Raw genomic sequence first — 23,325 nt, forward strand, 5'->3', positions numbered from 1 at the left:
GATGAGGCAATTTTTCTTTTAATACATTATTCACACAGAAGGCAAGCACCTCCTAGGGCATTAAGGATGAAATATTTGGCTCAATGACCCACCAAGCTATCTTCAAACTTGCTGTGCCTATATTTCCACACCTTTTGCATATAAAATGTTTATTTACATGAAATATAATGTAAATGTTTAGGTTCATAAAATTAATGGGACAACCATTTTTTAATATTAGTTGTAACAGACTCCCAATTAATTTTCTGTGTTACCAATATGCTTGCTAAGCTGGTAAGAGAACAAGCTCTAAGTATTTAGCACTCAGATTGTCCATTATATCTTAATTTAATTACTTTGAGTCTATTATACAATCTTTAGGTACATGATCATGTATTATTTTTCCAAGATCTCAGTTCTTTTCTGAGGATTGGTGATAATGAATGAGTTTCTGTGCTGGGAGGCTCCAAGAGGTAAAATCTAATTTGAATTGATGATATATGTGCTTGGAGTCTGATATTTCCTATTTTAAGTGTGCTCATTTAATACTTAATGGATCAAGTTCTGCTTTCAGTTACATAGAAACCTGCACATGAATTTTATTGATTTCTTTGAAACCACTCTGACCTTGTTTCAACTAGAGGCTGGCCTAATATTGTTATTTTAACTGGATGGAAATGTGAAGAGATGATAAGAATGTACAATTTTTCCTTTAACTGGGCTAGTCTGTGGTGTGTTCCAGTTTGGATATCCATTCTGGAATGGAATACATTCATAAGCTAAGCACTAAAATGATTCCTTTATTAAAAATTAGCAAATTATTGCTATTACTAAAGCAGATTGGGGTTGTTTGGGGTTTTGTTTTTGTTTGTTTCCCTTGACATAGGCAGGATTGTATCTGTGATTTTTCCCTCAGGCTGTACAACCCCTCTGAGGCTGATTTCCTCCTAGTTGAGTATTCCAGAATGAGGGAAAGGCACCATTTTTGCTGTGCAATTCATTGTGCAATTAATGCCTAGGATATGAATTAAAACCTGCCCAGCAGATAAATTTGTCTGTAATGACAAGGCCTCCCCAGCCCAAAAGTGGAGGTCACGCTCAGACCCACCCTGTGACGTCTGTTTTTCAAAGGATGATTTAAATAACCCTGTGTATATCAAAAGGATCTAGATTCTTAGCAGAAGGAATTCAGAGCTGGCAGAGGTAATTTATTTTGAACAATTAGTCAATGCCAGCAGAGTTCAGCAGGAGTTTCATGGGTACAAACATGGGCCTCATCTTATTTAAGCCCAAAGGATTGCTAGCAGTAGTTAGACCTACAGATCACTCTAATAATTTAATTTTCAAATTTCAAGATTTTTCTGAACCCAGCCTTAGTCTCTGCTCCATGCATCAGATTTGCAGTGAGAGAAGCTGGTGAAATCCTAGCTGGCACAGGAGTGCTGTGGCAGAGCAGAGAAGCTGCTCAGAGACCAGCTCTTTTCACCTCACTGTCATTTCCTTCTTCACAGCAGCACGAGCACTCCATGCTCCAAAAGTGATGGAATTTTGTGCACTAAGGGCTGCAGGATGGTTTACCCCTTTCAAGCCACATTTTTAACCAGGGGATGTCACAAACTTGGGGCCGATTCAAACCCAACTATTCCCAAAGCTGTCCTATAATACCATTCCAGATTTTTAAACGTTGTGCTGCACTTGGGATATAAATCTCTCCGTGCATTCATTTTCCATGGGAGTCATTGGGACTGGAAAATGGGAAGAATCAGAGTTTCTCACAAGATTTCACATTCCCCTCGGCTCCTGCCAGCTCCAAGCTGACATGGGAGCAGTGTTCTCCCAAGGAATTCTGCTGCCTCTGGTTCTGGTTGACATCAAGAAGTGTTGAGGCATGTGTGAAAAGTTAACATTTCCCCCCTCTGAATCTCAAATAGCCCACAGAGTTCAAATGCAGTCACAACCAGACGTCAGTTGTAAGTTCTCCATGTCCTTGCTGCAGATATTTCATTTCTAAAAGCAGCCTGTTAATGTCAAACGTTTCCATTCTAACATTCAGAGATTATGAGTTTATTGCAGCAGCTGTAATCTTCCTGTATTTCAAGGGGAATATATTGGAAGGCATTTTAAAGGCATTTTTCCTCTATTAACATAAATAGTGGCATCTTGTGTAATAAAGTCAAGTAACAGGGCATAAATCACACCAAAAGTCCTGGAACTGTAAAGAAGTCCTAGAGGAAAAACAAAATTAAATTAAGATTTCAGGTTTAAGATTTTGTGTGGGAATGCAGTTCCTCACACCAGGCAGTCCTCCTGTCACCAGCACACAAAAGCTGAGGTGCTGCTGACAAAGGGACACAAAGCTTTTTACCAGAGGCTTTAATCCCTGCAGCTCCAGAGCGTGTGGAAAACATGAGCCTCCACTGCCTGGCTGCTTCTTGGTGGCTTCTGCAGGGCAAGTCCCATGGAGACATGAGAAACAGGCTGAAATCTCCATTTCAAGGGTTTTTTTCCTTATGGATAGCTACAGTCCAGGCTGCCCAGGGCAAATTCAACAACTTGTGTTCAAGTACCCTCAACGTGTTTTAAACTCTGCAGGGATGGTAGTGCAGCATGGGAAAATTGAGATGGTAATTGATTCTTTCATTATTCAATTAAACATTTTGGGTGATCCCTCCAATTAAAATCCCTGGATTTACACTCCATATTTAGTCAGATTGTGGTCGTGCCCTAATAGCAATTCAGGCCTGTTAGGGACTTATTTATGGCAACTTCCTTTCATTGCTGTGAGACTACAAATGATCTATTGTGTGCTTGATTGTTTCAGATGCTCTGGTTTACACAACATTTCTTCTAGCTGCATAGCTAAACTCATCATAGGCTGAGGAAAAGCTATGAAAATTATTCTAAATTGAAGAAATTTCTGTGCAGCTTTAATTCCAGTCTTCCCCTTTTTTGCCACCCCTTTGTTCACCCACTCTCCTCTTTGATTTGATGCTTGTTTCTGTTTAGGAGCCTATTCAATGTTTTATTTATTGACTACGTAGTTTCCAAATGAAAATAGGAAAGGAGGGAAATCAGAAGAGAGATATTACTTTAGGAAACATTGTGTATGTGCTGAGGTCAGTGTAGTAAAGCTCTTGATATAGCAGCAAACCCAGTAACATTTTTTTCTGCTAAGGAACAAGTCTTTGTGTGCATGTCAAATACATATACAAATATTCTTATATACTTATGATATATACTATATATATACTTACATATTTATGGTATATACTGTATATACTTATGATATTATGCCACCCTAGCATAATATCATAAGTATTTTTTCCACCCCATCATGAAAACTATCAATTATTAAACTGCCCCGTGTCTGTCAGAGCTCAGGGACTAACAGAGGGTATTTACATCTTGAGCCATTGTCTCTCTCTGCCCCTGTCTCTCTTTGCTCACTTCTTCTCCTGAATCATTTTCCAAGTAGATCCTCTTTGATACTTCCCTGTGCATGCAGTTTTCTCATAAAGAGTCCCTGGCTGAACTGGGAAGGCTGGCTCTTTATTATTTGCCCAAGGCTGAGTATTTCAATTCTCAAAAAACTATCTTCAGTCTCACTGCAAAGCACCAAAATACTAAAACTCACTTCAGAATAAATAGAAAATTTGTTGCAAATCCCCTTGGTACTTCAGGTTAAAATCCAGCTGTGATTTGAGGTTTAAAGTTTAGGTAAATTCTGCTTTGTCATTCTTCTGAGCATCTTGGTGCATGATGCACTCAGCTGTGTCCAGCACCAGGCATAGCTATATCTTATTTTTATTTATCTGCTTCTTCTGACCACAAAAACAAGCCTGGCCAAGAGAAAGGAGGCCAACATCCCTAGCAAGGGCTGGATCAAGATGACTGCAATAAACCAACCTAACAAAGTTAATGCAAATAAGATTTGCAGAGTCTGTTACACTGAGTACCTTAGGGAGTGATTCAAGCTGAGATGGAACTTTCTGGGAATGTGCACTGGGCTGAACCAGAACCAGTTATCCTTGGACCCCCCTTGAGCCTGAAAAGTTAATTTCTAACTTCTGCTATTTCTTCTATTCTAGTGAAAGCTTTTGCTTTGAAACTTGAGTCACACTATGGTCCCTGTTTTTATTACTAAGCAAGAAATTTATGAGTCTTGGATATAAAGATGAGATGGAAGTGTAACCAAATGCATTACAAAGACTCAAAAATATAAATATGAAATAAATCAATGCTTTCTATTTTTTTTTTTTAAGTTACAAGCCCGGTTCCATCAGCTTGTGAAGAAATGCCTTCATTTGAGGTGAAATATAGGTCATGATTTCTGAGTCCCTGGGCTTGGCAGCATCATTTTTGGCCTGCAGCTGAAAATGGAGCTGGCCCTGTGCACTTTGGGAATCCATTACCCCTGTCAGAACCACACAGGGTATTATAGCAACTGCCCAAAGCAAAACACAACCAAACCAAAACACTTCCAGATACTGTGGTCACTATATCCATCTGCCTATCTATTTAGAAACTAGTTTGCTGAGGTTCTCCACGCATTCTGGAGGCAATAATTTGCCATTCCTGTTTATTTTTGCAGGTGTCCTTGAACCATGTTTAAAAAAAGCAAAACAGCACGGGGCTGAGAAGGGGAGAACTTGTTTGCTGCACTCAGTGAAACAGTAGGTCCTTTTCTCAGAGCCTGGAAAATGATACTACAGTGAAGAATTTCTGGAGTTGGCTCAATTCATTTGACACTTTGGGGAATACTAATTGAGCATTCGATAGCTCAACACGGTGGGAGTGGGGTAAACCAGTGCAGGAAAACCATCAGCCATGGGGAAACCAATTTCCTCTCTCAAACTTATTGTTCCTGTATGTCAAAGGTGGTCCCAAGAGATTCTAGTTGTTGCTGACACATTCCAGAAATCATTTAATTTTCCCACTTTTTTTTTTTAGGGTTTTTTTTTTAGGTGGTTTTTTTTTTTAGGTTTTTTTTTAGTTTTTAAATTGGCAGAGCAGGTGAGAGAGTTAAGTATCCCAAGGGCAAAGGAGAAATCTTATGAAAGAAATGTTGAGAAGAGAGGCAAGACAGCTAACAAATGCCAAACCTGCTTGTTCCCACTGCCCTCGGAATATTGTGCTGTGCATGTATATATGTGAATATATATATATAGTCTGTGTACTCCATATAGTCTATAGACCATAACAAATAACCAGTGCATCTGCAAAAGGATTATCTACTTGGCTGCTCTCTCTGCTGGTTGGAAGCAGAGCAGCTCTGTTGAACTCCTCAGAATTGTGTCTCTGTGGCTGCTGAGCTCCCGACAGGACTGAGGTGGAAGGTCCTGGAACATGATAAATGATAAATGAACATGATAAATGAACATGATAAATGTTGCTGAGCTGCTGAAGGGGTGGCTGCCCCACGCAGTTGCAGCCTTGCCCTCCAGCTGTGTTTGAGAAGCTACCAGAAATGAAAGAACTCCAGCAGAAGTGAGGCCCTTTCTGTTTCTCCTGCAAACCAGAGTTCCCTGGCTGTCCCTGAGAGGAACACTGAGGTCCCTTGGCAGGCTCAAACACTCTCCACAAAGCAAATGTTGCACCAGTGCACCTGCACAACAACAGGCATCCCCCAGATGCTTTTATTTTCCTTTCACACAGTTAGAAAGGAAAACACACAATTATCATATCTGCATAATTCCTTTACAAAACTTGTCCCCTCAGCAGTTTCAAGGACATTGCTACATCTCCTTCTCGTTTCCTGCAGGGATATTACTGTCATCTGGAAAATTTAAGTCCACCTGACAATAAATTTTCTGCTTGAAACTAATAGCAACACAGCAACAGCTTGCAAACACTCTTTGCACTGCTTGGCTAGGAAGCCAGGATTAAAGATAGACTGTGTTTCTCTACTTCACTGAAAGCCTGTACTTCAATGTTTTAAAGCTTCTAAAATCGTGTGCCAATAGTATCATATCTGTCTCTGGCAGCAGAATTCATTCTGCCAGTGGCAGAATTCAGCTCTGGGGGAACTCAGTGTGGTTTTCCTTATGTGGTGGCAGATCCACAGTAGGTCATAATTTCTCACCTACTAGGTATTTTCCCTGAAATTTCAACACATGCAACTCTTCCTCTCTTCTTTACAAAGTTTAGCAGGCCTGTCAACACTGTTACCCCAGGATCTCACATTAATTACTCTATCCTCACAGCACTCCTTTGTTAGATGCCAGATTTTTCACAGAGCTCAGACTCAAATTTTCGAGTGCTCAACACCTAAATTGGAGCCAGATTTTCTGAAAAACGGAGTTCTCTTTCAGTTTCTTAAAGAAGGTGCAAATTTTTCAAAGTTTCCAACAACCCAGCAGCAGTGTCTGCTGCCCAGATTGTGTGAGAAATTGAGGACTCTGTGTGCAAAGCTTCTTCTCTACCTGTTGGAACCCTGGGACTGAGAATTCCAGACTTTCTGTGCTGGCAGGCACTGACCCCCAAGCAAACACTGCACTGACCTGAGGGCTTGGAGAAGGCTCCCAAAATTGAGTGACAGCACTGGGATTGTGGGTGTGGAGTTTGAATAGAAGTGTGTGATATCACAAGGTGCAAAACTTAGAGTTTAAGGGTTTAGAATACAGTAATATATATAATATATAGCAAGATGAAGGATTTAGGGCAGAGGCCAGTCCTTCTTTTTCACCTTCTTCTCCATGGGTCTGGGTGATATTTTGTAATTGGATAAAAAAGTCCTCATTGCAGGCCATGGGTGGTTGGTTATTGGGTTAAAATAATTCAGGTGTCATTTCTTAATTGGACAGTTTATCCTTAAAAAGCCTTGTAGAGACAGATGGGGCTCCATTTTTAGTTTGTTAGCCAGAAGTGCAGTAGAACTGACGGTGTGTGAGACTGTAACAGAGATAAGAATTAATAAACATCTGAGTCCAAACAAGGAATACCTAGCATTTAATCCTGACCCTGGCAAAAAAAGAAGATAAAAAGCAACATCTACCTAGCAACATTTTGGTGCCTAAAGCAGAGGTGATTTCCTTGTGAAGTCTGCCTGTCAGAGTGGGAGGCTGAGCTCTTCTGCGAGGTTCTCACTGCTTTGAAGGAGACAAACTGGCAGCTGCAGCCAGGGCTGGAGCAGTGGGACATTGGTGCCCAGGGGGGGATGAGAGCAGGGTCTGGGCTGTCGAGGCACCCATCTCTGAGCAGGGATGTCCTGGGAGCTGCAGGAGAGCCGTGGGCACAGGCTGGGATGTGGGCACAGGCTGGGATGTGGGCACGGGCTGGGATGTGGGCACAGGCTGGGACGTGAGCACGGGCTGGGATGTGGGCACAGGCTGGGATGTGGGCACGGGCTGGGATGTGGGCACGGGCTCGGATGTGAGCACGGGCTGGGACACGGGCACGGGCTGGGAGGTGGGCACGGGCTGCACACCAGCTCAGCAGCACCCTGCGTGGTGGCAGAGCTGCTGGTGAGGCACGGGGAGGGGGCAGAGGCAGGCGAGTTCCTGGAAAGCTGCAAAGGAACACTTTGCCCTCCTCCTACGCGGTGGAACTGAGACACACGGATGTGCTAGCTGTGCTTACATCTCACAGTTAAAGCATTCCTACAAAGGGAAAAGGTAGTTTGCCTTTTTTTGTGGTTTCTTTTTTTCCCCTGCACTAATTGCTGTCTTTTGCTGTCTCTGGCTTACAGCTTGAACACAATGTGATGAAGCTTCATCCACTGCCACTCTGTGAGCCCATGAAGTGACTGCAGGTCACTCCTGCTCAGGACAGCACCACAAAGAAAGAAGCCCAGAGATCAGACTGGTAAGCACACATATACACTGCTGAACAACCCAGGGGAAGAGAGCAGGAGTGGGAAATAGCCTCAGTCATTCACACCGTTCACTCATCAGGTTGCTCCATCCTCCTTTTGGACTGTGCTAAGCAGCTGCCTCTGAGACAAACTGGGCTCGAGTGGAGTTAACTTTGAGGAGGGAGAACTCAGGGCTAGGAATCAGTCTGTATTTTGTGTAGCAGCAGAGGCAGAGCCACAAAGCCTTGCCAGCAGAAGAGGTTAATCACTCTGAGCACACACACAGCTCAGCTGTTCTGCTCTCCTTTCCTTCCTGAGCTTATGCAGTGCTGGCTTGGTGAGATCTGAACCCCCTGTTCCACATGAAGCAGCCACACTGGGGCTGAGAACCCTCCACAGCCATGCCCAAAGCAGTGGTTTTGGTGGCACAGAGGAGAGACTGTACAAAAAACTCACTGTTAACACACACAATCCTCCCCCACTCGGAGAATGTACACAGAGCTAATTTTCAAGTATTTCTGTTTAAGCTCTGCCAATTGTTAAGCACCCTATCTTTTACTTCTAAAGAAGTGTCTCGGTTTTTAGGGGTCCAGAGCAAGAAGGCACAGGCACAGTCACAGGTAGAGAGTGGTGGTTGCTCATCCTCTGTAAAAGCAGCAGTTCTCCTTGGGTTCTCCTCAAACCCAAGGCAGTAATATCTCACAGCTTCCTGTTATCCCTCCTTTTCCTTGTCATGGAGGCAGCTCCTTGTCCACTCCCTCCCTCCATACAATATCTTAATTTTTAAAAGCATTTCCAACCAGGCTGTGGTAATGTGACAGGTGGGAATTCTCTGTCAGCTCCCTTCTGGTGAAACATTTATAAGGTGTTGTAGGGCTTCAGAAGGCAACGTATTAGAAAAATGGGAGGTGGAGGGTGTAGAGAGAGAAGCTTTCCTATTTTAATGTTAAGCAGTAGGAGCACGAGTAGAGTGAGTCAGAGCTCTTCAAACATGAATCCCAAAGCAAATAACGAAATGGGAAGAGGAGAAATATAGATTAGGCAGGCAGAGCAGACAATGCTGCTGCTCCCTGCAGCCCTGGATGGTGATTTGGGTGCAGAACACCCAGGGCATGGGCTGTGGTGGCACACAGGGGTGCTTTGGCCACAGAGGAAAGTGAACCACTGCAGGTGACTGGGGACATGAGTGGAGCTGCACTGATGACTGCAAGGGCCAAGGTTTGTGTCCCCAGCCCTGCAGGGAGGGAGGGAGTGCAGTGCCCAGGGGGAGCTGCCTTCTCCACAGCTGGCTGGGATGTACAGCCAGCCTAGAAGGAGGGAGCAGTAACTACATCACACTGAACACCAAGGGTAGGTGGGGAAGACATTTCTACTTTTGCCCACAGCCCCTCCAGGCAGTATCTCTACCATGAGCACTCCCATAATGTGATGGTATCCCAGCAACGGGGATGGAATAACTCCTCAGGATAGAGCTGCAGCACCCAGAGCCCTCCACGACAGCCATAATCATCCCCAGGGCTAATTCTGTCAATGAGGGAGGCACTGGGACACCAGTGATGGTTTTGCCAGCCCAAAGGAGGGAACAGACGTGCGTTCTTCCCAAAGTCATTATTTATTTGTTTTGGCCAACAGCGGGCTCCAGTTTGCTCTCCTGGATGGCCTCACCACAGCCTCAGCCTCCACCACCAGCAGGGCAAAACAGGGTTCAGCTCATAAAGAGGCACTGTCTTTTTGTGCCTCATTATTTACGTGGTGCTATTTGGAGATCCAGAACTCTCCTGGCTGCTGTGGTCCAACACACCTCTCATCCAGTCTCTACTTTGCACTGCACTGTTAGACAGCAGGGCACGCTTTCCTGTTTGCTTAGCTGCAGCCACTGCACTTCAATGTGTACTAGCATGGCTGAGAAAAATTCCAGGAGGGTTTGGTTTGGTATTTTTACTTTTTTTTTTTCCTAATAACATTTGCTTATTTGTCAAAGTTGAAACATTTTGAAGAGATGGTTTGGTTTTGACAGTTTTTTCTTCACAACCCAGGAAGCTTTGGGATCACTCAGCACAAAGGCTGGGATTCTTAGGGCTCTTGGCATTGCACTGCCTCTGGGGAAGAGAGCCAAGGTGTCTGATTCTGAGCCCTAGCCCCATGTCTTTTTCTTTTTATAGAGGATTTTAAAACATGTCTCTTGTCAGAATATTACCAAAATTCAAACCATCTAAATTTTCTCTTGAACAGAATCACCTTTCAATGCAGAACTGCAATATTTCTGCACTTAACACCATTGCCAGAGGTACAAAAGTACAAAGCAGTGCTATTTGGAATATTATCCAGCACCTACTTGTGTTACAAACAATAATGCAGTGCCTAGTGGAGCACATGTGAAATGGAAGTTCTCCTCTCGTTGACTCATTGCCACCCAGGTGACAAAGTCTAACTGGAAATGAATGCTGGATCTGGGATAGATTCCAGATGCCTCTCACTGGCTTTTTTCTGATCCGAATGCTCTCTGAATTTTAGCAGCCATGACATTTTTAGGCCTCTGTAACATCTTGTGCCTCAGAGCTTTGCAGCAGGCCTGGAGGTGGAGGGAACACTGCAAGCCCCCGTTCCACAGATGAGAAGGGTGGAAGCAGGAGGTTGCCAAGGATCAGAGTTCCAAGGCAGAGCAGGGCAGGTGGGCACCCTGGCAGCAGAGAGGAGCTGTGCTGCTCCTGGCACACCCAGGCACCTCCATCCTGCCAGCCTCCTCCCTAGAACCTGGGCTGGCCACAGGAGCCCTTCATTTTCTGTCCAGAAAAAGTCACAGCTACTTTGTGCTATGAAAAGGAATCCACACCTTCCCCCTAAGCCAGATACATTTCAGGGGAAAGTGAAACAACTTGTTCTCAGTGGCAAATGTGCCAAAGCTGGGAGCCAGTGCAGAACCACGCTGAGAGCAGAGCTCTGCTTCCCTTTGTGCTCCTGCTGTGCCCCACGGTGATGTAGGGACTAAATCTTTCATTTAGTGGGACTAAATATTTCATTTCTCCTGCAGAAAGGACTGCAGTGTTTTCTCAGCAGCTCGATATTGTGCGATGGCATTCACCTGACAGGGTCAGAGACCTTCAGCACTCTGTGCTCTCAGCAGTTACAGCATTTGAGAACCATTGAAGGACACTCCCTGTACAGCAGCTGTTACCGTGGCCTGCAAGCACTCAATTCCAGAAGGAACAGCTGTAGTAAAGCAAAAGTTGTAGTAAATACACAGCATTTATCTGCACACTACATTAAACTGCTACAGAAAGCAAATGAGCCACATCCATTTCTTCCATGACCTGCTGCCACCTGCACCCTAAACAGTGGCCTGGTTTTACTGGAGAACTTATTTCCCTCAAATTGCTGAGGCTGCACCTGCTCAGTGCTGCTGAATTTGACTTACAAGCATAAATTCTCACATCCCCAGGTCTGCTTCCATTGCAGTTCATGGGCCATGAATAATTAACCACAGTTCTGCAACAGAGGATCTGCCTTGGCATAGAAACTCAGGGCTGGGGCTGCAGCTGAATCCAGCACTTAAAAACCATTTCAAGTGAAGTCCTCTAATTCTTTTTGGTCCACTTTGGGAATGTGATGAGTGATGAAGAACTGTCCCTAGACTCATCCGTGGAGTGAAGCTCTTTGTCACTTCTTGCATTACAAACATGAATCAATGTGGGATGGCAACAGCAGTTTGTATGTCTGGATGTGTTTTACTCTAGAGAGATTTTCTAAGCATTATTGTGCCCTGTGAGACCACTCACTAATCTTTGCTCTTGGTCTGTGTTTGCAGAGCCAATTTCTACAACTAGGGCTGTACATGCTCTATCAGGACACAAAATGCTTCAGGTAAGCATCTCTCTTTGTCAAATTTGGATGCAGTTTGGTCAGCAAATAATTAGAGTAAGAGACAGACGGCTAAATAGAGCAAGGTGGAATGATGGGGAAAAAAGAAGTTTCCTTAGGAAACCAGGATCACAAGGACAACAGTGAAATGAAATATTTAGGTTCACATATTTTCTCATTCCACTTTTTTTTTTGGTGACTGTTCACACTTTTCCAGAAGTACCTCCCCTTATTGCTTTTCCCTTACCAATTAGACTTGTGCTTCTTGTGTAATTAAATCTCAACCTCTCAATTTCTCAGAGGTAGAATTACAGTGTAAAAACAGTGGACTACAGTAAGATAATGTGAGATTAGAAGAGCAAACACAAAGAACATTTCGGATACTTTCTCACTAATACATACCATGACAGTACAGATGAAACAAAACTCTATTCCCATCTCAGATCAGACCTATGGCAGTCTTAGCAAACTCTGCTTAAACATTGTTTGGGGTTTTTTCCCTCTGCACTCCAGTTTAAGCAGAAGCAAAGAGTCCCACAAATCTCATTATAAAATGTATTCCTGCAAAGCTCCCAAACTATTTTAGGATGTTCTGAAACCTTTGAGAAATACAATCAAAATAGATTTTTGTGTTCTGTCCTAACCAAGTCATGTGAAAGTTTGGGATACCATTCTAACAGCAAAATCCCTTACACAAGAGAACAGTTTTATAACCAGATAGTTGCAAAACAGTTCCTTTTTATTTCTCTGGTTTTGGAGAAACAAGCTGAGATTTATCAGCCATCTCCTTTCTGAGAGTTCCAAAAGGTGAAATATGCTGGGACATGTGGTGGCCTCAGTTCAGCACAGCTCCTGGTGCAATGATACAGGACAAAAACATTGCAGAGGACATTTGGTGACCCTTTGTACAAGGCTGAGCACAGAGATACCAAATCTAATTAAAAATAATAAAAAAAAAAAGCCACAGTGATGGGAAGACTACTTCATCTCTGTCTTGGAAATGTTCCACCATTCCCATCTGCACAAAGGAGAAATGGGAATGAAACCATCCAGATTCATGAAAAACTGAAGCTGAACACTGGCAAGTTTTTGATATATAAAAACTTCTCAAATCTGCAGTACTGCATAGTAGGCTGATAGTGCCCAGTCCTGATCCAACCTGTGTGGTGTCATAAAGAAAGGATTCCTCCTTACTCTGGGGAAGTGCAGTTTGATAAACTCTCCCAATAAACTCCCCTTCAGCTATTAAAAGCTGAAATATTGTGCTTTTGCTGGATAACTCATAAATTACCCAGACAGAAACATCACATCATTAGCAAGGCCAGTATCAAATGTAGCTGTAAATCATGAAAGGAAAGCTTTTATTTACAGATCATGGCTTGTAATTTTGAAAATTTATGCTTAGACAAACATTTTTCCTCATCAAGAGTGAATAATTAAACCGTGGCTTTAAAAACTCTATTTCAGCACCACAGTAACTTCAGGGCTTGCTGATTTTCTTGGGATGTAGGAATGCACTCTGGGCTCTGGCTGACCACTCAGGTGTATTATTCTCAATTTCAGTAGCTGGAAGCAGGCTGCTGCACATGTCAAAATTATTTGTACTGCCAACACTCTCCCCCAAACCGTTCCACACTCAGTTTTGCTGGTATTTTACTCTTTTAACAGGCTTGGATTGTGAAGAGTGATGCATGTTTAGAGCACGGTGTCTGCTCCTGTGGGTTTTTTATCCTCTTTTCTTCGTGTTAGAGCCAGGATTAAAGCACAGGAGTCGCAGTTTCATGTTTGGATTCAGTGTTTATTAATTTTTATCTACAGCACAGTCTCATGAGTTGTGAGCTCTAACAAGGTAGAAAATGGAGTTAGTCTAACTCTTTCCAAGGTCTTTTAAGAGCTAATTACCCAATAATGAGCTGACACCTATATTATTTATACTTTTGACCCAATAACTGGTCCCCCAAAGCCTGCAGTGTGGACCCTTTCACCCAATAAGAAAAAAACAACCAAATTCTTGAAGAAGAAGGTGAAGGAGAAGGACTTAGACAACACACTTTAACCTCTATACTGCCCCATATATATTGCTATATACTAAAACCTTGAAATCTATTTTTCCAGGGTTTCTCCCTCCATCAGCTTCATTCCAGAGCCACCTGCCAAGCCAGGAGAGCAGGCAGGGAGCTGCTGAGAGCTCTGACACCTTTCCTGCCCTGCCCCTGTTTCTCCATCACCCCCTGCACAGGAGCAGCCCCGATGGGAAGTGCAGGCTGTGGCAGTGATGGAGAGGAGCTGATTGCAGCCCTCCCTTGGAACTGCAAGCCCTGGGACTGCTCAGGGCACTCTGAGCTCAGAAGGAAATGCACTTTGGGGAGTGGAGTGCACCACCAGAAGGATGGGAAGGAGCCACACGACAAAGGTAAGAGCCCTGCACAGAAAGCAGTGACTGTTTGTGGATGTTTCTGGAGCAAACTCTGATTTTTGTGTCTGGATTTTCATGTCTGCCCACTGCTCACTGTGTTAATGTAGCACACATGTGGATTTGTGGTAGTGTAAAGCAACTCAAAAAGCAGTGAGAACGATTTTTACAGTCTTGCAGGAGGGAATTCAGGGAAGGCTCTGTCTTCTGGCCACAAAGGAGCAAATCAGAAACTCTTGGGGAATTCAAGCTGGACTGGCTGGGGCAATTTTTCTGCTTTGCATTTCTTGTGTAGAGAGCTACTTGAAAATTTTCCAGCTAGCTGTTTTCTTTTTATTTTTTTCCCCTTTTGGAAAATGCCAATTCATGAAAATCAACAAGTTTCATGGGAATATGCTGTTTTTTAAAATAAAATATTTTCATTGCACAGAACAGCAAAAAAGCAAATGGTGATGACAAGGTCAAGGAATGTTCTGATATTTCACTTCAAGCTTGTCAGCTTTAACATTTCATCCTGCACAAAATTTTAAACAGAGGCAAAAATGAACCACGACTTATTTAAGTAAGAAAATTAGTTTATGGTTAACTTGTGGAGCTGGAAACAGAGTGTGCTGAAAATAACAGGCCTTTTGTGGAGCTCCAAAATCTGCTGCTGTGGGGCTCACTAGGGAGTTTTATCCTGGGTCAAGGAGCTTGAAATGGGAGAGGGCAGAGCTGTGAATGCCCTTCTGGTGCCCACTTGAGGAATCAGGATAATGCTGTTAAAAATGAGTTTAAAAGAGGGGATCAGATCTCTGTGTGTCCCTGGGCATGGAGCTGCAGCTCCTTGCACACAGCTCTGGTACACAGGCCTTGGGATGAGATGCTTTGTCTGGAAAAATCCCCTCTCAAGCTTTAATTCACACCTATCCCTTTCAAACACTGCCACTGGGTTACTTGTGTCTCCCATTTTATCCTGTGGCAGTGTAATAAATAAATCCTGAACTGTGGCCTCTGAGGCTGCCAGCCCGTTTCTGTGAACACTCCTGTGTTCGTCCTTCTGATGTGGTGAGATACAAAATGTCACCAATTTTGTTTTTAATTAGTGGTGTCTGCTCAAGAACACAACTAAACAAGCTAAGGTTCTCTAGCTGCCTCTGTGTTTTTCCTTTTATTAGGACAATGATTTTATTTTCTTGGAAGGCTTTGGTGGGTTTTTTTTAGGGGGGGTGGTGGGTTTTTTTTGTTTGTTTTGTTTTGTTTTTTGTGTTTTAGTTTTTTTGTGGAGTAGGAGTGAGTGGTGTTACATGTTTGTTTTTTACACTTGCAATAAGTTTTAGATGATAGCGATTTCTTGAAGGGCTTTGGGGGCTTTTTGGAGGGTTGCTTTGTTTTTATTTTGTTGTAGAGCAGAAGTGAGTGGTGTTACAGGTTTTGAATGTTTGGTTTTTACAGTTGCAATGAGTTTTAGAAGATATGCTTGTCCTGGGGATCAAAATATATGTGAACATGAAATATTTGTAGAGAATTTTAAATTATTTTAAAATTTTGAGATCCATGGTCAGCTTCTGGGCTAGAGGAATTTGGTTTTCTGTATTTAGTCTAAATGAAGCAAAGCAGCCCATTTGAACTCAATTTAGTGAAAACCCTGCTCTTGAAAGATGCCTTTTATGCAGAAAGTGTCAGTTTTGTAGCAGAGCTGTGCATTGAGTGCTCCCTGCATGCAAACTGTGCAGTGTTGAGGTGAGAATTGTTAAATCCAGCACGTGTTTCTTGCCTGGAGAGGGGAGAGCAGCTCAGAGCACCCTGTGAGGGGTTGGGGCTGCAGTCAGACCCTGCCCACACCCCTCTTTTATGTCACACACACAAGGCTGATGTGAGCCCTGTCTGAGCAGATCTTTGAGGGGTTTTTTCCTACTTCAAAGGCTCCTCCCACCATGTGAGCCAGGCATTTTCTATATTTTATCCAGCTCTGCTCCTAGCTTATTTTATTGATATCCAAAGAGCCTTTTATGATTTGTTTCACAATGCCTTTCCTACGTGTTCTGGAGAACAAGCTGAGAATCCAATTTATGGCCAGGTTCACTCTCACCACTCAATCACAGAACTTGCTCAGTTGGAAGGGGCCCCAAGGATCATTGGTGCAGCTTGGGCACTGCAAAGGATGGGAAATACCTGATGGGATCTAAATTATATTCAGCTTCAGCCACACAACCTGGGTTATAGCAAATAGAAGCTAATCTCTATATATGGTACTCAAATAATAATAATAATGGAATAATGTAAATTATGAGCACATGGGCCTTCAGCTGCTTTTCTTTCTTTCTTTTTTTTTTTTTTTTAATTGCCTTGATTTTTTTAAAAAACTTAGTTTTGTTCAGCTGATGGAAAAGAGGTCACTTTATTTCCCATTCTGGAGATCATGTGTGCATTCACATGCTGTGGATCACCTGCACTTTTGTGAGAATGTTTCCTTTATAGAGCTCCTTGCTCTGGGAAAGGACTTGTCCAGAAATCAGGAGCTGTGCTGCAAACCACATCTCAAAAATCAGCTTCCTCCTGGCAGCCACAATGCAGAGAATGACATTTTCAGCCTACACCTCACCAGGCATCAGAGATGCAGCTCTGCTAGACCAAGGCAACACTTTTTATTTTGATCCTCCCCTCTGGGGCTGACTAGGCTGTGCCATCTGTCCCTGCCTGCTGGACAGGGAAGTGCCAAGCAGAGCAATGAGGCCTTAGAAAGTGAGAGGTGAGGGTGGATGAAAAGGAGGACAAGGACAGAGAGAGGCCAGAAAATGATGAGCAGGAAGGGAAATATGCAGGAGTTTAGGAACTCAGCAAGTGAAGGAGAGCAAGAACACTCCCAGGTGAAGGGATGCAGCCCTGACCAGGGACTGGCCTTGGCTTGTCTGACCTTAAAAACATGCAGCTCCTAGGAAAAACTGTGTTTTAAAGGGGTGTGGAGGACTTGAGGCCGTGAAAATAAAGGTGGTGCCTGGCTGCAGTCAGTAGAAAGCACCAAGAAACCTTCCTAGGTAGAAAATGTTCTGCACTGAAGGTTCAGCACTTGGGCCTGAACTAGTCAGGGATTTCTTTGCTGTTTTCCTAGACTTTTGGCTTGACTCGTTTGTGAGTGGCCCTTCTCCAAGAAAAATGTTATGCTGTTTCTATGGGATACACAACAAGCCCCAGTTTTTTCAGGATGTGATAATCCCACTTTCCTTGCTGCCCGTGGATCTGTGTGATCTAGTAAATATCTGGGGTGCTATTCTGATCCTTGCACACAAACACCACATGCTAGCCAGAAAATATGGACAGCCCTCGGAGTTTAGCAGCAAATGAATTCCCTGAAGACACAAAGCCTGTCCCAATGGGACTCTTGGTGTGCTTCATACAGCTTCAATGTGTTTAGTAGAGAATGAGGAGCTGAGGGACAGCACAAGATGCAAGTTGGGGTGAAAGGTCTGAGGGATCAATGCTCCTTTGCCTTGCTTCTGACACAGAACCATCTCCCACCAGGTTCAGGGAAGGAACTGCCTCTGTTGCTGAGTTCAGTCTCCACACATTTCAGTGTCAGCCATTACAATCTTGGTGCCATTACCTGAAGCAATATTTAAGTGTGTAATTCTATATTCCTGAGCTGTAGCTACCAAAAACTTTGCCTCGTTATCTTGACTCTGCAAATCTTGTTGCAGAAGCTGTAAGGAAAGTTGTGTAAGGCACTGAAGGCCCTTCAGACAGTGAGTGTGGTGATGGTGGCTTATAAAGCAGGATGTGAAACTTCAATAAGGCACTTCCAAAAGCCATTTGATACCACACAGGCAATATTGTAAGCTTGTGTTTTATTTCTGAATCCCTGAAGTGGGAAATGAAAGATAGACAGTTTGAGCTGCATTTTTGAGCAAGGACAAATACCTGAAAAGGAATTCAACTAAATCATAAAATACTAGGCTTGAAATCTGGACAGCTATGCAGAGTATCCATTGTGCTTCAAATTAACACTCTCTCTCCTTATTTCAGAGCAACTTTCTTTTCCTCTGGGAATGTTCTTTGCAGGATGTGCTCACCTCAGATCTGCCTGCCATTGCAATGTGCTGCAGATGAATTAGGTTCAATGTGCTTCTAAGGCTCGGCTTGCTCATCTTTGCCCATTAGCAGAACAAATTCTGCACATCTTCTCTGACACACCTATAGCTGCAAAGTCCCTTTGCACTGCAGCAAGGCCCTTAGGCAGAGGCAGCATATTTAAATTTCTCATCTGGCTTAAGCTGTCCTAACTAAACTGTGTGGAGCAGGGTGTCTGTATCTGTTAACAGCAAATTTTCACACTCACAGGGACAGCAGGATGCTTTTTTATTTCTTGCTTTGGATTGACTTCTGACTAGGTGTCTGTCTGTAATTTGGGTTCTTGAGAGGAAGCATCCCTAATTCTTACTGCATCCTTAATTCCTTCTGCACCGTGATGCTTGCAGGCAGGTTTGGTGTCTCAGCCCTCCTGGTTTCCACAGGAAAAGGGCCTCAGGTACACATTTAAGGGCTAAAAAGTACCACTGGGATAATGCATGAAGATGTTCTTGGGACAGAAGTGTCTACAGGGGAGAGCTATTTCAGATCTGTGCTTCAGTGCCAATGGGAAAAACATAGGGAGAGAGTTTAAAATGGACTGAGAGGAAAAACATTTTCTTTGAACCAACTTGCTGAGTCTCCTACATTCCATTAAGAAACATTTTCTAACCTCCAGTCCTTTTAAAGCAAGAGCACAAGCCTGCCCCTCACCACATAAAGAGCAGAATTCTCTTCTGCTTCTGTTGGAAGACAATGTCCTTTTTGCTTTTCAGCAGGGTCCTGGTGTGTCCCTGGGTCAGGCACCAAAGGTTTGGGGGGCTGTGGGTGGTGTTTAAATGCCTCAGCAGTGAGAGGGGAGGGAATGCAGGAGCACAGGGACACGTTCTGTGGGACAGAGGGAAGGCACCCCAGTGGTGGACTCTGGCACCCAGGGCTGAGGGCTCCTTGAATCCTCATGTCCTGGAGATTCCACACAGAGAACAAGTTCTGTTGGATGCCTGATGAATGGACAGGACACTGGACTTTGGAGATACTGCCAGAGATGTTAGGGGCAGGGTCAGGTGAAGATACAAACTCCTCAGCTTAAAATGTTCTGACTGATGGCTTTTTCTCCCCTGGGAAATGGGCCTTACACATATTCACACCCCCAAATGTTTTTCTCAGATATGCTCTTTATGGTCTCTTTCTTTTACAAGAAATTTATTTTGACATTAAAGTAGATTGATAGACTAACGTGGAGGCCAAGGGGGCAGTCACAAAAAAAAAAAATCTCATCTACTCCTAACCATTTTTACACGATTACAACACAAACTGAGATGCTTATGTGTGGAGCCTCCCACTGATGTGGTACTCAACTATTTAAAGGTCTAAAAGCATTTATTCCCCCCAGGGTTTTTTGAAGTAAACTTCTAGTCTAATAATTACATTAGAATTGAAGTGACTGACCTGAGGTTGTACAAGAAATCTCTGACAGATACAAAATTTGAAGTTCTTGGTTTTCAAAAACATCTACTCCTTAATGACAACTACATCATAAGACACAGATATCCCAAACTAATTCAGGTGGGCACTGCATCATTTACCTTGTCCTAGCTGCTGTTTGGGTCGTCTTTCCCAAATAAAAAAAAAAGGTTTTTTATTAATATTTATAAATATTAATATTTTATTCCCAAATAAAAAAGAAGCCTCCTATGAGGGCTGCCTTGCACCTTCCTCAGTGTTTCTTGCAGGTGGGAAAGTAGGAGAACAAAACTGTTCTGCTGGGCTGTTAAAGAGTTTATTTGAAGCCTGGTGATCAGCAAACCTGTCCCCAAAATCATAACGTTAGTACAGGCAAATGGCTTTCTGCTGCATGTAAAATACAGCCTATAGAAACATGGAAACTCTGCAAGTGGTTTCTAAGAAACGTGACAAAGAAAACTCCTCCCAGAAAGGGCACTCAGGGAGAGCTCTTTAAATTTAAGGAGAAAACATTTCCCCTGAGTCACAGCTACACTTAACTTCCATGTGTTAGGGAAGGAGGAGGCTGTGGTGTAAGGGAAATGGGAGGTTCCCCCATAAAAACTTGAGATGAGCAGTTGCTTCTTCAGGCATCTGCTGGTGGGATTCTGCCAGACGTAAAATCCATATGGTGCACTGCAAACAAGGCACTCTCTGCATGCAAACATCAGCTGATTCCTGCACATCCTCTGCCTGCCTGCTAGCAAACAGTGCAGAGAGCCCTCTCACTCTGCTGGGTCCTGCCACAATTAAAGAGGAAGCAGGAAATTAAAAGGTACTGTGTTCTTCAGGGACGGGGATAAATTGAGGCAGAGAACGACTGGGACTTGCCAAGACCACACAAGGAGTGGGAGAACCCTCAGCCTTCTATTTCTATTCTATTTCTATTCTATTTTTCTATTCTATTTCTATTCTATTTCTATTCTATTTCTATTCTATTTCTAATTTCTATTCTCCCAGTTTGCAGCCCCTATTGGGAGATGTGGGACTTCTTGCACTAAAACTAGGATTGCTCTGCATGGAGCATGATGGAAGTTGGAAATTGGATCACTGCACTGAGTCTGGATGATTTCCTGGCTGGCTGTGCCCCTTTGGCACACAGGGACAAACAGCTCAGCTCCTCACAGTGAACCACCCTGCCTTGGTGGTCACCTTCACCTTCAGTGACTTAATGTCCCTTTTAACTGAGGGACTTCAAATTATCCATTCTGAGTGCTCAGGTGGGTAGAGCTGCTCTGAAGAACACTCTGGTCCTACAGGGGTTTTGATAAGGATGTTTTATAGCACAGTGGTGTAGCTCAAGTATTTGTTTACAGTGAGGCAAATCTTTCTGCTGCTTGGCTACAGACAGATAAGGTTGTTTTTTACCTAGGAATCTGTGTGACATTAAAAAAAAGAAAAGAGAGAGAAATAAAACCTCAAAAAGCCTCCACAATGAACCAAAAAATAAAAACCAAAAAACAAAAACAAACGAGGCCGGCCTCCCAACAAAACAAACAAAAACCAACTCCACAAACCTGCAACACTTTGAATATCTCTAGCTTGAAATATAACAATTAGGCTTCTGAATAAGTATTGTGCATTATCTTGTTTTATAAAGGCTGAATACCTTTGCTTCCAAAGGAAAAGAACACCTTATGGGTGGCCCAGCCAGCAGAGAACTGTGCCTTCCATGTAAAGTGCCCTTGCAAAAGAAAGCAGGCAGGCAGAGGCAGAATGAAAGATAACCCAGTAACTCAAGAATCACAGTCAAATGAAATCCAACTGCCCAGAGTTTGCTCCCCATTCCACTGGAGTTGTTTTGTGTGGTCAGCCTGCTGCAGAGGTTTCTAGATGACAGGCTTTAAAAGACAATTCCTCTGTTTACCCTCAAGAAGAACTACCCCATAGTGCTGTGAGTGTGCTGAAAGGAGTCCTAGATCAGAAAACCAATAATTTTGTGCCAGTTTGGTTTGTTTGTTTTTAATGCCTGTGCTGAGGCTTCAAGCTCCGCTTGGCTGGTTTTCTTTGATGGAGACCTTTGCAACAGGTTAACTCCAGAACCTTTTTGATTTGTGGAGCTGAGTGGATATAAAATCATGCAGAGAGCCAGATGCAGTCTTCCTTAGTCACAAAAGTATTGTCATTTCTCATGAATGTTTTTTGACACTTGCTGCCTTTTCTGCAGCCCTGACTGATGGCAGCAGGCACTGTGAGAATCTCAGTTTTATTTGAAAGCCCATGGAGGTGTGCAGTGTTCAGCCACTGTGATTATGCAGAGAGGTTTGGAGATGTTATTCAGGCGTGTTCTGAAACCTCACACACAAACAGAGGAATCTTAATAGCTGAAATAGGAGTGCAGGAATTCCTCTCCACCTTGCCCTTCTTTTACTCTGTTCCCAGGAGATTTTCTCTTTTATCCACACTTTGCACCTCTATAGCTGCCCCAAGACAATGACTTTAAACATTTCTCTGAGCTTAATAGAACCTTCTCGTTGTGTCTGAGCATGAGATGGTGAATAACTCCAAATTGATTGAAGATTTTTTAAGTTTATGTAATAAATACCAGCAGAATTAAGAAGAGATGCTGGAAAACAAGGACCAAAGTATCTTGCTGTCAACAACAGCTCACTGTGGTTCATTCTGAGACACAATCACTGGAGAACATTGGGATGTTTCCTCGGACCTTTACACCAGCCTGACTTCAAGGTTAAATATTGAAATATATGCATTGTTTCTGGCTGCTAATTAACTGTTGGTGGAGACACACGTGGATTTCAGAACTCTGTGCACATAAGCACAATCCTTGCTCTTGCATTCATATTAAAACTGTTCCCTTCAGCAGTTAAAGTTCATGGGGAGGAGCTTGGAACATTCAGGATAATTGGTATGAATGACACCACAAATCAGATTATGATTCCCTAGGAGGCTCAGAAATGCAGGGAGGCGCTCTCTGCCTATATCACAGGATGAAATTACTAAATACTCTGTATCAAACTAGAAAAGCAGTTAGCTTCTTTCCTTTTTCCAGATTTTAAGCCCACTGCTCAAAAAGGCACAAGGTCTTCTCAAAATCACCTGTATCTTTTTCATATACAAAAATATGGAAATGTGTTGAGGGAAAGCTTCCATAAAGAAAAACAATGTGACGCTCTAAATCTCTAGACATCTCCTGTATATTTGCTACAGATCAGACTTTTATCACTTGCTATAGGTGTAAAATTAATATAAGTACTAATTCCATGCCCCTGCAAGCCACAGGGGAAAGGATGAATCAGTGCAGCTTTTGCAAAGCAAAGGTTTGAGCAGGAAAAGTCTGACACAAAGGCATCCAGTGTGGAGGGATGAGTCCCCAGGAATGGCAGCAGAGCTGCAAGAGCCCCTTCCCACTGCTCTTCAGCACAGGGATAACTCGAAGGGAACAGGGAATAAAGAGATCCTCAGGGGAGGAAGGGGCAATCCATCAAACCCCTCCTTTGTAACAGGGCACAGAAAGCCCAGGAAAGACCCAGGGAGCTTCAGAGCCTTCAGCTCCCATGCACAGGGACAAATGCTGAAGGGGAGTTTTGTTCCAGCCAGCAGATGCAGCAGGCAGCAGTCAGAATGATTAACTTAACACTTGCACAGGCTGGGGATGCTGCCCTGTAAATCGGTTTTAAAAGCTTTTATTTCCACAGATTTAGGGCTTAAGCAAACAAGGTACAGTTTAATGAGGACATGATGACATATAGGATCAAGGACTACACACCAACCCAGG

General features: G+C 43.3%; 2 protein-coding genes across 4 annotated transcripts in view; one reads left to right on the forward strand and one right to left on the reverse strand.

The window, feature by feature from the left end:
- Positions 1-23,325, reverse strand: part of RERG (RAS like estrogen regulated growth inhibitor) — an 82,831-nt gene that overhangs the window by 43,456 nt on the left and 16,050 nt on the right. The window lies entirely within an intron of this gene.
- The window catches only part of PTPRO (protein tyrosine phosphatase receptor type O), a 211,244-nt gene continuing 191,215 nt past the window's right edge, over positions 3,297-23,325 (forward strand). The window contains exons 1-4 of the mRNA XM_063395156.1: positions 3,297-4,652; positions 7,667-7,782; positions 11,577-11,632; positions 13,745-14,042. The gene's annotated coding sequence lies outside the window, so the exon portion shown is untranslated. The remainder of the gene's footprint in view (positions 4,653-7,666; positions 7,783-11,576; positions 11,633-13,744; positions 14,043-23,325) is intronic.

The sequence above is a fragment of the Prinia subflava genome, chromosome 4, assembly GCF_021018805.1.
Source record: "Prinia subflava isolate CZ2003 ecotype Zambia chromosome 4, Cam_Psub_1.2, whole genome shotgun sequence".
In the NCBI taxonomy this organism is placed as follows: Eukaryota; Metazoa; Chordata; class Aves; order Passeriformes; family Cisticolidae; genus Prinia; species Prinia subflava.